Here is a 14276-nt window from a genome sequence, read left to right on the forward strand (position 1 = left end):
AGAGGAGCACTACTGACCATTGCCAGTTTGGCACTGCCTAATTCCAATGAATTTTTGCTCAAATACACTCTTAAATTTTAATATGCTTCAGTTTATCTCTTAATGATTTTATTTTATTTTAAAAGTTTTTATTTATTTATTTGTCAGAGAAAGAGAGAAAGGAGAGAGAGCATGAGCAGGGGAGAAGCAGAGGGAGAGAAGCAGGCTCCCCCACTGAGCGGGGAGCCCGATACGGGACTCAAACCCAGGACCCTGGGATCATGACCTGAGCCAAAGGGAGACAGACGCTCAACCCACTGAGCCAACCAGACATCCCTCTTGTGAATGATTTTAAACGCAAGCATTATTTTAGTGGTTACTGTTGCTTCTCTCATCTGCTCTTTCAGAGTAGCAATAGCCAAATTTAATTAATGACAGGTTTAAATATACTATAATAAGGACTCAAAAATATTATGAAAAAGTCCGATATTAACCAAATGGTGAGCTAATGCCCACAAGATAGAGTCAACATTGCAACAACCGTAACCAAGGGTATTGTGACTATCCAGAGACAATTCTTTGTATAGAGAAATGAAAATGGATAACATTTTGAAATACTACCCACTTCATTTTCCATCTTGGTCATTGTCTTTTAAATCTGTAGTCTTCATGATTAAATGAGACATGAGTATGAGGGCCATTGCCTTAGGAAAAAATGGAATAAAAAAGAATTCTGAAAGAGTCAAATTTTTGACTTTATAGCTCCAGAGTAGGCTTTTATAATTTTATATTAGGTATTAAGATGAAAGCTGAAGAATGTTTGAGAAGCAAATTCATACAAAGAGGTTTGTAATGAAATAGCAGCAGTTGCATTTTAATGTGTATCAAGGAAACTGGAGTACTCAAACATGGAACTCTTGCCCCAAACCAAAGGGTTTAGGAGAGTGAACAGTGGACCATTTTCTCTCTCATAAAGAAGATAAAAGTACAACTAGTTGAACTAAAGGAGATAACTGAACTTGATGTCACTGGGGTTTAGATACCAATGGGATGCTGAGCAGATGATAATAATTCTCCTAGACTTGCAAGTACTAGCTTTGGTTTTTGTTTTTATTAAAACCAAAAAATATCACTAAAAAAATCACTCATCATCCCATCACCCTGGTAATATATATCCCATGTTTATTCTGTTCGTCATTTTCATCCGTACGTATTTATGTATAATTATGTCTGCCTCTCTATCTGTGCGTGTACCTGTGCCTGCAACTCTGCATCTATATCTACATCTGTAGCTCGAGCTGGACCCGTATCTGTTTCTAAAAGTGGCATGTTCTGGGAAATTCTGGGAACATGGTGACAACTGGAAAGGAAACTCAAAAAACTCATTGTCAATGTTTACAACAAAACTGGGTCATGAGCTACTCCTTTGAACCTCAAAATTTAAGCATTGGAAACAAATCAACAGCCACGAAACCTGTATGACAACAACATTTTCTTTTTCTTTCTTTCTTTCTTTTTTTTTTTGACAACATTTTCATTGGAAGAAGCTATATGGTAGCAATAGAATGACTGAAGGACCTGAGCATAGGAACCCACAAAAGAGCCAACAAGTACTCACTGGAAAATTTAAGGAGCTGGAACTGGAGAGCCCCCATAACTCTTGAAACTGATTAACCAGAGTTTCCTTCCAGGAGAGGGTCCCTTATTAGGGAGAAACTGCCAAAAATAGAATCAGAAACTGCCAAAAATAGAATCAGTATAGGGACAAGAACAAGAAAGAGAAAATGACGTCTGTGTAAAAGTGGGAAAGAGAAATAGAACTAGAAAATCTCAGAAAGCAAGCCACCGTGTATTTTTTTTTAACACTACCTGCAAATGCTGGAAGAAGGAGCTCTCTGAAGTTAGAAAATACCATTTGAACCAAGGTCCTTTCTAAAAGTTCAGGAAAATAATTTCACATAAAAATGAACAACAAAAAAGTGTTGTGGCTAAATCCCATAAAAAAATATCAAAATACAAAGAATGAGAATAAAAGCATGCCAGAGTGATATGCCTGTAAAAGAGATCAAAGTTATAACATGCTATTTCAAGTAAGTTTAGAGGTGGTAAGTGTGTGTGTGTGTGGGTTTGTGTTTGTGTTTGTGTGTGTGTGTGTGTGTGTGTATTATATATATATTCACACTGAAAAGGCCTGGGAACGATGACAACATTGCCAGCATCAGTGCATATTTCTGGGGATCAAACTGTGTGTTGAAATACCTTATAACTTTCAAAAGAAATGGAGAAATGTACAAGATGAGTTTGTTAAATCTGTTGTACTGGGTAGCAAGGGAGCTACCAGAGACTTTTTACGATCTTGTCAAAAGGAATTAGCATTAACTTAAAGAGTTTCCCACTGGCTAATACAGTTGACCCTTGAACAACACAGGTTTAAGTGATCCCTCATACCTGGATTTTTTACAGTACAATACTATAAATGCATTTTTTCTCTTCCTTATGATTTTCTTAATAAGATTGTTTTCTCTAGCTTACTTTATTGCAAGACTATAGTATATAACATATAACATACAAAATATGTGTTAATCAACTATGTTATTGGTGAGGCTTCTTGTCAACAACAATAGGCTATTAGTAGTTAAGTCTGGAGGAGTCAATGCAGATTTTTGACTGTGCAGGGGGTCAGCACCCTAACCCACATGTTTTTTAAGGGTCAACTCTATAGGACAATTTGAACTCCAATAAGCATAAGAAATACATGTATTAAACTCAGTATGTTTAAATTCATAGGTTTGTTAGGGGTGAGAGAGAGTCTGCTTTGTGTGATTGGAGTCCTGGGATTCCCCAGGAGAAGATTTACCTGGGGATCTGTGCTTTAATAAAGACAGCCAGGAGGAAACTAGCAAGCACACAGCAGTTTATTAAAGTGAAAGTACACTGTCAAAGTGGGAGAGTAGGCAGGTTCCATGTGATGGAACCAGACCATAGATTGTTTCAGGATTGGATATGATTGGGTCTTTCTGGGCTGGCAGGACCTGGACTATAGTGGGGATGGTATCTACTGGAGTTGGCTTCCAGTCATTTGGGGAACTCCTCCCACAGGTTGAGCGGGGGAGGGTTTCACCCTACAAGGTTTCTACCCACCATCATTGTGGCAGCCTTTCTCTATAGGCGGGGCTGTACCTGCAATGCAAATGTGTTATAATGAGTCTAGGGATTACCCTGGGGCAGAGGTGGAAGAGGAGAACGCATGCTCTGCACCTGTGACTCTTGATCTATCAGGCGGAAGGTCTTAGAAGCTACAAGGTCAGGATGTTGAGCTCTCCATCTTATAATATGTAGATTATTTTATTATTATTATTATTATTTTTATCACCATCCTTGCCTCCAGCTCATGTCTCTGTCATTCCCCTTCAAGGACTTGGGACTCTGCATCTGGGTGTTCCTTCCACTGCTCATATTTAGCTTCTCCCTAACAGGTTTATAATGATATAAAAATTAGTCACTTTTTTAGTGATGTAAGGGATCAATACTTATCTTGAGAAATGGTATATAGGGGCGCCTGGGTGGCTCAGTTGGTTAAGCGACTGCCTTCGGCTCAGGTCATGATCCTGGAGTCCCTGGATCGAGTCCCTGGATCGAGTCCCGCATCGGGCTCCCTGCTCAGCAGGGAATCTGCTTCTCCCTCCGACCCTCCCCCCTTTCATGCTCTCTCTCTCTCAGTCTCTCTCTCTCAAATAAATAAATAAAAATCTTTAAAAAAAATAAGAAATGGTATATAAAGGGAAAGAATAAGACATTTATGTTGCTTTCTTATATGAACTGTACCACTGGCTGACCAAAGGGTAGAAAAGTCACTATGGCCAATCAGCTATTTCAAATTTTTTCTATAAATGAAACAAGTACTGTACTTAACAATAGCTATGAGGTTAACCAGCAATGCATTCATTTATTATCTATTCTGATGAACTAGTCCAATTAGTTGTTTTATCTGTTCTGCTATTAAGAATTAAGAAGTTAAGGAAAAAGCCAGACTTAGTTTAATGTTTTTTCTGTATATTACTGAATATATTTGAGAATAGATGGTAAATTTCTCCCCTGAAACCATCTTTGACAAATGCTCAAAGTGAGTTTTATAACCTACTGTAGGAGGAGAGATTTCTAAAATGTAGGCCCTGATACTGAGGTCTTCTATGGCTTATGGTAGTGCTGGGATTGGACAAACATCCATTTTTCTGGCAGAGATTCACGTGACTTCTAAGTACCTAAGTAGTGAACTAGCCCAACCTCTTTGGAATGAGAGAATCTCCTTGAAGGACCTGGGTGTGTGCATGTATTTTTAAAAATAATTAAGTGTTAATTTTTAACAGTGTCAGAACTCTGATAAGCTTGTGTTAATATTTGCAGGATATTCCCCAGTAGAAGATTTCAGGTTTTGCCTAATATTTTTCTTAAAATAACGCTGTTTTGAGAACAGTGTTGCTATTCCAACCTGTCATTCCCTGGGGCAAAAGAGCATGGCTGAATGTCCATGGTTGTATTTCCTGCCTCTTATCATATATCTGGAGCCTCCCTCCAATAAAGTATTTTGAGCCTAATACACCCTTTTTGCTATTTTTGTGAGACCTATTGTTCAGCTATTGTTCTTCAGCTTGCTGCTTTCCCTCCTTTACTTAGTTAAAAGATACTTTAGGAATAGACTGACTATACATCAAGTCAGTAGGATGCCTTAGACATTTCTTCAGCCCCTCCAGTATATAACAGAAAAAAGAAGTGAAACCAGAGAAGCTATGACTTTCCAATGTTCACAAAGCAAGTTCACAGCTGATATTTTTTTGTAATTCTATTCAGGATGTGGGTTACTTTACATTGTTATGCATGTAACAACAATGAATAAAACCCTCCCTGGTTTGTTAATGGCTTCAAAGAGACTGAGTTACCAATATTGATCTTTTCTAAAGTTATATACAGAGAATACATACTACTATTTGTATAACTGATATTTTTTTTTTATTAACATATAATGTATTATTTGTTTCAGGGGTACAGGTCTGTGATTCATCAGTCTTACACAATTCACAGCGCTCACCATAGCACATACCCTCCCCGATGTCCATCACCCAGCCACCCCATATAACTGATATTTTTGTCCCAGATATGATACCAAATAAGTTGAAACATGTTAATATTGTTGCATTGATATTTGTACCACAATACATTCATGTTTGCTTTGCATTACCAATACTTCGTGGTACTTTAGCAATACTGGGAAAAAGAGGATACCATGTTGTAAGAGAGCTTTAATTACAATTGTAATGAGTGTTTGATTGCCAGAGTTGATTTCAGTTGTAATCAAGTAGCACCCTTTTTCCTGACCCCGTGGCAGCCTCGCCATGCTGACTGATTCTTTCTTGGAAAGGCAGATTTACCCTGTCTTGGTGACATATTCTAGTCTCGTTTTCCCCAGATATCCTGTGAGAACTTCCGCTCTGTCTCGTTTTCCTATCTCTTAAAATTTGCAATATCCAAGTTTCTTTTCTTTTTTTAAAGATTTTATTTATTTATTTGACACAGAGAGATATAGCGAGAGAGGGAACACAAGCAGGGGGAGTGGGAGAGGGAGAAGCAGGCTTCCCGCCGAGCAGGGAGCCCGATGCGGGGCTCCATCCCAGGACCCTGGGATCATGACCTGAGCCGAAGGCAGACGCTTAACGACTGAGCCACCCAGGCGCCCCCCAAGTTTCTTTTCTTGATTCTTTTACTTTCCGTCCCATACTCTTTGTCTAAATATTTCCACAACATCAACAATCATCTCCACTTACATTATTTGTAGCACTTTCAGCCTATTCCCAACTACTGGGGACTGCATTTCTAACTGCCTGGTAAGTCAGATCATTTTGGCATTTGCTGGTATATCGAGTTTAATATGTCCAAGCCTGAAAACTCATTATCTCCTCAACATCCTAAACCGGCCTGCCCTCCTTATTTTCCTTTTTTCTGTTAGTGACACATCTTTCTCCCAGTTCCTCAGGCTCAGGGCCTAGGAATAATTTTTTCTTATCATATATTTTCCCTTACCCTTGAAATTCAAAAAATTGTCAAGAATTGCAAATTTTCATTTGAAAAGTTTTTTAATCCAGCCTCATTTTTGCATTTCTTTCCTACAGTCCTAATTCATCTCTTTTATTAACTCTTTCCAGACCATTGCAAGAATGAACTGTTGGTCTCCCTACTTCTGAAAGTCTTTGTACGTTACTCCACAAACATGCTTAAAGGTTCACATGCTTAAAGGCTGCCAGGGGTCCCCAGTGGCTAATGGTGGATTTTTGTCAAAGCATAATAATTTCTTTAGGAAATGGCTCCAAACTACCTTGCTAATAATTGTCCTTTTCTTTCACTTAGCTACAGGTGCCTAAATTTGCTTCTCAATTTTAATGTGCATATAAATCAAATGTAGTTCTTGCACTCTTCTTGAAAAGTATTATGTTGTTGTTTCTTTTCTTTTTTGGTTCTGTGCTGTTCACCGCCTGCAGGGCCTTGTCTCCCCATCTCCCTCTATTATAATCCTATGCCAACAGCAAAGCACATCTCAAAAGCCAACCCATCCATGAGATTTTATTTGCATGAATTTTATATGTTCTTCTTTCAAATTTTCAAACATCTGTATGTATATTGTGCATAACAAACTATATTACCTCACATGACAGTTTCTCAAATAGAATGTAAGAATTTTGAAGACAGGCTATGCTTTATTTTGCTTTCTATCCCCTGTAGGCCTTACACAACACTTCACATGCACGAGGTGTTCAGTAACTATTTTTTAAGTGGAATTATTCTGCATGGTTGAGTCACACTGGTAGAATAAACCACTAGTAAAAAGACTCGAGTTCATAATTAATGTTTGTGATATTTCCTGCAAACTGGAAAAGCTTAGATTCTATTTAGCTGTGGCCTTTTCAGAAATGTTTGTATGAATTCCAAATATCAAACTCTGCCCTATTGTTAAAATAACAGCAGATTTCAAATCAACTTGATGTTTGAGATTAAAAGAGAAAATGCTATGTAGTAATGAGTATAAAGAAGATTAAACCTTTAAAAACAAAAACAAAAACAGGAAAACCTAAATTGGTAAAAATAAGTAGGAATGAAGGTATTTCTGTGGCTGAACTGGATATTTTTACCAACTTATTCAACATATTGTTTGAGAAATCCTGTGTGTTCTCAGAGGTTGTCTTAATTTGTCACCACTCAAGCAGAGGGCAAGTTGTGTCTGTTGTCAAGTGAGAATTGCTGGAGCATTAGACTTACAGGTAAAATGCCCCTGGTGTGCTCATTCGGCATTCACATTTTTTGTGCTGTTGTTATGTGCCAAGTAATGTGTTATAAATGCAGAATTGAAAATCATCATCTTTTTTTTTTTTAAGATTTTATTTATTTATTTGAGAGAGAGACAGAGAGAGCACAAGCAGGGGGAGCCGCAGGCGGAGGGAGAGGGAGAAGCAGGCTCCCTGCTGAGCAAGGAGCCCGATGTGGGAGTCAATCCCAGGACCCTGGGATCGTGACCTGAGCCGAAGGCAGACGCTTAACCGACTGAGCCACCCAGGTGCCCCAAAAATCATAATCTTCTTAAAATCTAGTGAGGAGATAGAAAAATAATCACGAATCAAACAATATGACAAGTTGTTAACTGAAGAAGCTATGGAATCCAAAAGAAAAGTAGGATTTGCTTAATAGAACAGGCAGGGGAGGACACTCACATTCAGCAATATTCCTTAGTCTTTTTCTTTTTTCTTCCATGATCACTGCCCTCCACCCCACCCCCCACCCAGAGACTTTTTTAGACTCTTTGTTCACCCATCACCATGAAATGTTAATACCGTAGAAATATTATATGTCCCTTTATGTACTGTGGCATGTTGGAGAGCCACAAACCATTGTATACTAACATTTCTTTTTTGTCCCTGAAGAACCAGTTTTCATCACCTTAGCTGAGAATGCCTGACATAGAAGGCCTAGATCTTGTCAACTAATGCGAATGCCCTAGGATCAACTTTGGCAATCTTGGTGTCATACTGCCCCCATATCGTTGTCCCTACTTTGCTCTCAGTTATTTTCAACTGATCATGACTTAAACATTGCAACTAGCTGGCTTTTGGGCTGACCTCTTTGCATTTAGTAAGTTGAGATTTTGTTTTTAGTAACAGAAAAGTGAAAACTAACAGTAGTTTATACAAGATGGTTTCTTGCTCACTATCCTTCACGTAGAGAAAGGCCAGAGATAGGCAAACCAGGGCTGAGAGTACGATTCTGTTCTACGTTGTCTTGAAGGATTCAGACTCCTTCCAGTTAAAACTGTTTTGTCAACTCTACACTGTGGCCCTTGTCCAAGTTGGCTTCTACAACCTATGTAGCAGGATGAAGGAACATTGAAGCTGGGGAAGGCCATGTGACAGCTGTCTGTTAAGGTAGGATTCAGGTAGCTGCCACATAGCATTCTGACTCATGGCACATTGGCCAAGACTTAGGTATGTCCCAGGACACTGGGACATGCTGCCTTTATTCAGGTGGCCTTGTGCCCAGCTAAAATTTTTATGGAAGATGAAAGGATAGAAAATAGGGACCACTAGGGTTTATGTTACTCCTTGCCAGGAATTTTTGCTTTGAATAAATTATTTTTGCTAAATAAATAGAATTGTAGTACCGATTGGGTTAAAACACAATGCATTAAAATGGCTTATAGTCAAAGATTTAACCAATCAAACTTTTAACTATTCTTTTTTCCCCCCATGTATTTCTTATCTAGGCATGATTTTTATATTTAGTAGACAGATGCAGTTATTTATTTTTTCATTTAATGTTATAAATAAGCATTTTTCATGTTGCACAATCCTCATAATTTTAATGGCTTTATATTTATTATAATGAATATTTTCATGCATATTAACTTTTCCTCATTTTTTTTCCTTCCTATTTTCCCTCTTTTATCTTTTCATCAAAAGATAATTGGGTTAAAGGGTACAATTATTTTATATGTCTTGGAATACCTTGAAAAATCATTTTTCCAGAAGGAATCTGACCATTTATTATTTTTTATAAGTTATGTACGAGAGCACCTGCTTGATTACCAAATTTCCTCATTTTATTGGTTTAAAAAGGCACATTACTCTTATCTCATTGTTTTCTTTTGGTAACTAGCAAAACGGAATATTTTTGTTTTTAAAGATTCTATGTATTTATTTGAGAGGTAGAGAGCACAAGAGAGAGCACAAGGGTGGGGAGGGGCAGAAGGAGAAGGAGAAGCAGGTTCCCCACTGAGCAGGGAGCTAGATTCAGAGCTCCTTGCAAGGACCCTGGGATCATGACCTGAGGGAAAGGCAGACGCTTCACCAACTGAGCCACCCAGGTGCCCTTCTCTGAGAATTGAACATTTTTATATAGATATTTTACTTTACTAACTTTAGTTTAAATTGCTCATATCCTTTTTTATATTTTAGTGGTTTTTATACCAATTTGCATAAACCTTTTTTATACGGTACAGATATTGTTTTTTTAAATATATAGAAAATTTGCTGCAAATATTTGTATGGATCTGTTTCCCTTCTTATAAAATCATTTTTATTATCATTATAAATAGATATATTTATATAATGTATCTGCCAATCTTTTTTTTTTTTTAAAGATTTTATTTATTTATTTGAGACAGAGAGAATGAGAGACAGAGAGCATGAGAGGGAGGAGGGTCAGAGGGAGAAGCAGACTCCCTGCCGAGCAGAGAGCCCGATGCAGGACTCGATCCCGGGACTCCAGGATCATGACCTGAGCCGAAGGCAGTCGCCCAACCAACTGAGCCATCCAGGCGCCCTTGCCAATCTTTTTATATAGCTCCTTTATCAGCATTTATTGTGCATCATTTTAAAATAGCATCTCTCTTTCCATTTATGAAGTAACACTTATAATACATAAATATGTAATAGGTATTTGTGTGCATATATGTATATAAGTGTACCCTGAATTATTATTGTTTTCTGTTTTTGCAATAATCTCCCCTGATTTAATGATGTTTTAAAATATATTTTTCGGGCGCCTGGGTGGCTCAGTTGGTTGAGCGACTGCCTTCGGCTCAGGTCATGATCCTGGAGTCCCTGGATCGAGTCCCGCATCGGGCTCCCTGCGCAGCGGGAAGCCTGCTTCTCCCTCTCCCACTCCCCCTGCTTGTATTCCCTCTCTTGCGGTCTCTATGTCTGTCAAATAAATAAATAAAATCTTTAAAAAAAAAAAAGATTAAAATATATTTTTCAATGATGAATAATGTTAGCTCTTATGTTACCTGTCATATCCTTTCTTTTGAATAATATCCATTTTTAAGGATATTTATTTTTTAATGGAGTATCATTAAGGAGAATAAAATCCCACTCAAAATACTGGCTTTGGACACAGGGGCCTAAACATTGGTAAATGAGTACAGGGGAATAGGTCCCTCCACCACCCACCACCCCAGCAACAGTACCTGTATGGAACACTCTGAGAATATTCCTGCTCATTGGTGCTGGGGGGAGGCTCAAGCTCAAATATGCATCCATTATTCTGAGGTAGGTTTTAGGTTACCTGAGTAGCTTTTACCAGTCACCTTTTTGGAATAGTGATGTATAAGAAATAATGTTTTACTCCAATTTTACTCCTCGAACAAACTTTACCTTCTTTATATTGGCCTATGATCTAGCAAACAACCACTAGCAACTTTTCAATCCCTCTTCTAGAGCCCAAAAGATCAAAGAATAAGAAAAGGGAGGAGGGATATTTATAGAGAATCTGACCTGGAGAGATGCATGGCAGAGAGAGGGGAAATAGAATTAGGAAGGAATGACTGAAATGATTCAGATACATGGCAATTCTCTTTTGGTTACTCTTCACACTTAAATGCCTAGGGCGGGGTGATCTGGTTTGTTCCCTTATCTCTGGTTTCCCCACACCTTCACATTTTTGGGATTTCTGTGAGCCTGATCACATAGCCCCCTATCTGTCTTTCCCTACCTAGCCACCTGTCCCTTACTCCCTGAAGTTTGCATACTTTGTTATAAGAACAAATAGAAAACAATAGGTAGGAACCAATTTATATGAATTTATTTACATTAGGCAGTCATAGCTTTAGATAAATTTCTTGGAAGTTGCAAGTTGAAATTTTATCTATGTTGCAGCTTACATCAAATAGTTCTTGAGTTCCACAAATCCCTTCATAAATATGCAGGCTCAATAGATGGAATGATGCTATATTGGTTTTAAACTATTTATCTTGTTTTCTTACATAATTTTTGCAGGAAAATTAAGTAGATGGGAGGGCTGATTATTTTGGCCATTTGATTCCTGAGTCTGTCCAAGAGGAGGAACAACCAAAGATCAGATTTATTATAAAATTTTGCAATGTTCAGCTGACAAATTCCACCAATTTTTCTTTCCTCATATTCTCTATCATAAGGAATTCTTTAGAAAAATAAAAATTTAAAAGGATAGGCAAAATGCATGTCAAACATCAATGAAAAGCAAATATTTAGAGCAGACATTTCTTAGCCAAGGAAACATGTGTTTTGATAAATTTCCCTCTAATTAGTTTTCTCTTGAACACCACTAAAATAAACACACACCCAAAATCAGCCTTCAGGGTTTCTATCTGCTGTGATTGTGTGGTTCAATCCATTAGAAAACTAGCAGTACATAGGGCTTCCCACACTCCACTTGAGGAATCACAATTTCACAGTTGGTTCCCAGCACTGCCTTTCAGGGCTGCAATCATAATGAGTTTCTGGCTCTGGATGTGCAGGCAGAAGTCTCTTATGTTGGCTTCTCAAAGGGGAAGGAGAAACACTAGAGGAAACAGCAGTTATATCACTCTATAATAACACAAGAGCTATAGAATTGTTCCTAATACTCACATGTACGTTACTGATATAATGTGTCTCTTTTCCCCTCAAATAATGATTTTTTTTTTTTTCAGAATGAAAATGGTACAGATTTGTACAAGCTAAACCACAGGAAGAAGGCTGGGAAACTAAGGTAATTTGCCTTATATATTTAGAGCATTATTTAACTGGGGTCTTAAAAAAAATGACCAAATCCAAGTATTTAATCAGCTATGAAATCTCTGATATAAAAATGTTTTATGGATAAAGTACATATTTTTTAAAAGATCTGTCTTATTAAAAATATTATGAAAATAAACCAATTCATAGGACATAATCTCATCATATTCAGGGCAATAGGGCATGTTAAACTTATGTTTTGTGGTACTTTTCTAAAAAACAAGGTCACTGAGCATCCAGAAGAGTCTGAAGTTATTTTAGCCTGTGCTACTCCAGTACTCTGGAGACATATGACATCAGGCTCCTCACTAGCGCTCCTTGCAACCCGAGGCGATGTGATACATGAGAAATCACACAGGCCTTGAAGTCAGCTAAACTTGGGGACACATTATAGCTTCTCACTCCTTCTGTGTCCCCGGGTAAGTTTCTTAACTTGTCTCTCCCTTTTGTAAAAATGTAAAAATTGAGACAAATACCTACTTGCCAGGTCATTGTGAAGGTCTGTGATAATGTATTTAAAGTATCCACCATAAACTAGTGGGTATTGTGCTAAGCAAAATAAGTCAGTCAGAGAAAGACAAATACCGTATGATTTCACTCATATGTGGAATTTGAGAAACAAAACAAATGAACATAGGGGAAGGGAAGGAAAAATAAAATAAGATAGAAACGGAGAGGGAGGCAAACCATTAGAGACTCTTAACTGTAGGAAACAAATGGAGGGTTGCTTGAGGGGAGGTGGGTGGGGGGATGGGGTAACTGGGTGATGGGCATTAAGGAGGACACTTGATGTAATGAGCACTGGGTGTTATATGCAACTGATGAATCACTAAATTCTACCCCTGAAACTAATAATATACTATATATTAACTAAATTGAATTTAAATAAAAAATTAAAATAAAGTATCCACCATAATGACTATAAAAGCATGGAGATTTAATAACTAGTGGGAAGTACTATTTTTATCCTCTTTTCTCTTATCTATCCTACATTATTTTCATGGGTCATGAGTGGCAAATATATCTTAATTGCACATACTTGCATTTCCACCCTCATCCTCTTTCCACACCCCTGAAGACACTGTAGATTGAGAATGGCACTGTATTTCACTGTGTTCGAACAGTCCTAGAATCGAATTATCTTACTAATTTGCTGAGGGAGATACTGTATTATGTTTTGTTGTTGTTGTTTGGTAGGTGTTATGATTTCCAAGACACATTACATGCAATAAATGATACGTTTGTTTCATCATTTCTCAATTTTTCCATTTGAGTTTTATTACAGTTTAATTTTGTACAATACTAGAAGAATAAAGTAAGTGAGAATTCATTTGTGCTATCAATGTTTTGAGGGCTGATACAGAGTAGAATCAGGTTCTATTATGAACAGGTACCTAATTCTCACCTGGTTAGTCTCTGCTCATTTCATAAAGAGATCCCGAATCCAAAGGGAAAAGAGTCCCCAACAGGAGTCTTCTCTTTCTGTGCTGAGAAAGTCCAAAACCAAGTGTGCTTTTGAATATACGTATGAGGGAATGGGGAGAGATAGTCTACCTTAAGCACTAGGTCTGCACTGTACCAAAGAGGGTCAACAGTTAGTGTCAACCCAAAGCAGAAGTTCCCAAGGATAATTTAATTAAGACAGGTGGGAAAAGCTGTATCAAAGAGTTGCAATAATTGCCTTCATTTTCCTGTTATCTTTTTTTTTTAGTGTTATTGAAGGTCATGATTTAGATCTCTATGTATGCTAATGAGATCTCTCTGCAATTACACTCTTTGCCTAATTCTGGATTAGAAGGGTCCCAATAGTTTTCAATGATGTTGCTTTTTTCAATAAATGGTAAATTTTTAGTTCTTTTGTAGATTTGGTTCTTTTACAACTGAAAATTACTTCCATAAAAGATAGATATAAAACAATGTATATATGTATGTATTTAGAGATGAGTACCCTCATATTAAGTGAGTAGTGAACAAATCTCCCTTTCAGAAAGAAAAGAAAAATATTTAAATTTAAGGTGATCTTTTTGTTGTGTGTTATGCAGGATTCTGAGATGGCCCTCAGACTTTCCCCTCCTGGAGTACATGTTCTGTAGTATCGCTTCCTTTTTTTGGGTGTGGATGGGACCTGTGAGTAGATTGGATGTCACTCCTGTGATTAGGTTACATTATACTATAAAGGTAAAGGGAATTTTCAGATGGAATTAAGGTTGCAAATCAGTTGACTTT

The 14276-nt window shown here is 37.5% G+C and overlaps 1 long non-coding RNA gene across 1 annotated transcript in view; it reads left to right on the forward strand.

The window, feature by feature from the left end:
- Positions 1-14276, forward strand: part of LOC135362120 (uncharacterized) — a 125482-nt gene that overhangs the window by 95267 nt on the left and 15939 nt on the right. The window contains exon 3 of the long non-coding RNA XR_010406556.1: positions 11966-12024. This is a non-coding gene — a long non-coding RNA (uncharacterized LOC135362120). The remainder of the gene's footprint in view (positions 1-11965; positions 12025-14276) is intronic.

The sequence above is a fragment of the Mirounga angustirostris genome, unplaced genomic scaffold (assembly GCF_029215605.1).
Source record: "Mirounga angustirostris isolate CCGP_5_RB_7025 unplaced genomic scaffold, mMirAng1.0.hap1 SCAF_1, whole genome shotgun sequence".
Taxonomy (NCBI): Eukaryota; Metazoa; Chordata; class Mammalia; order Carnivora; family Phocidae; genus Mirounga; species Mirounga angustirostris.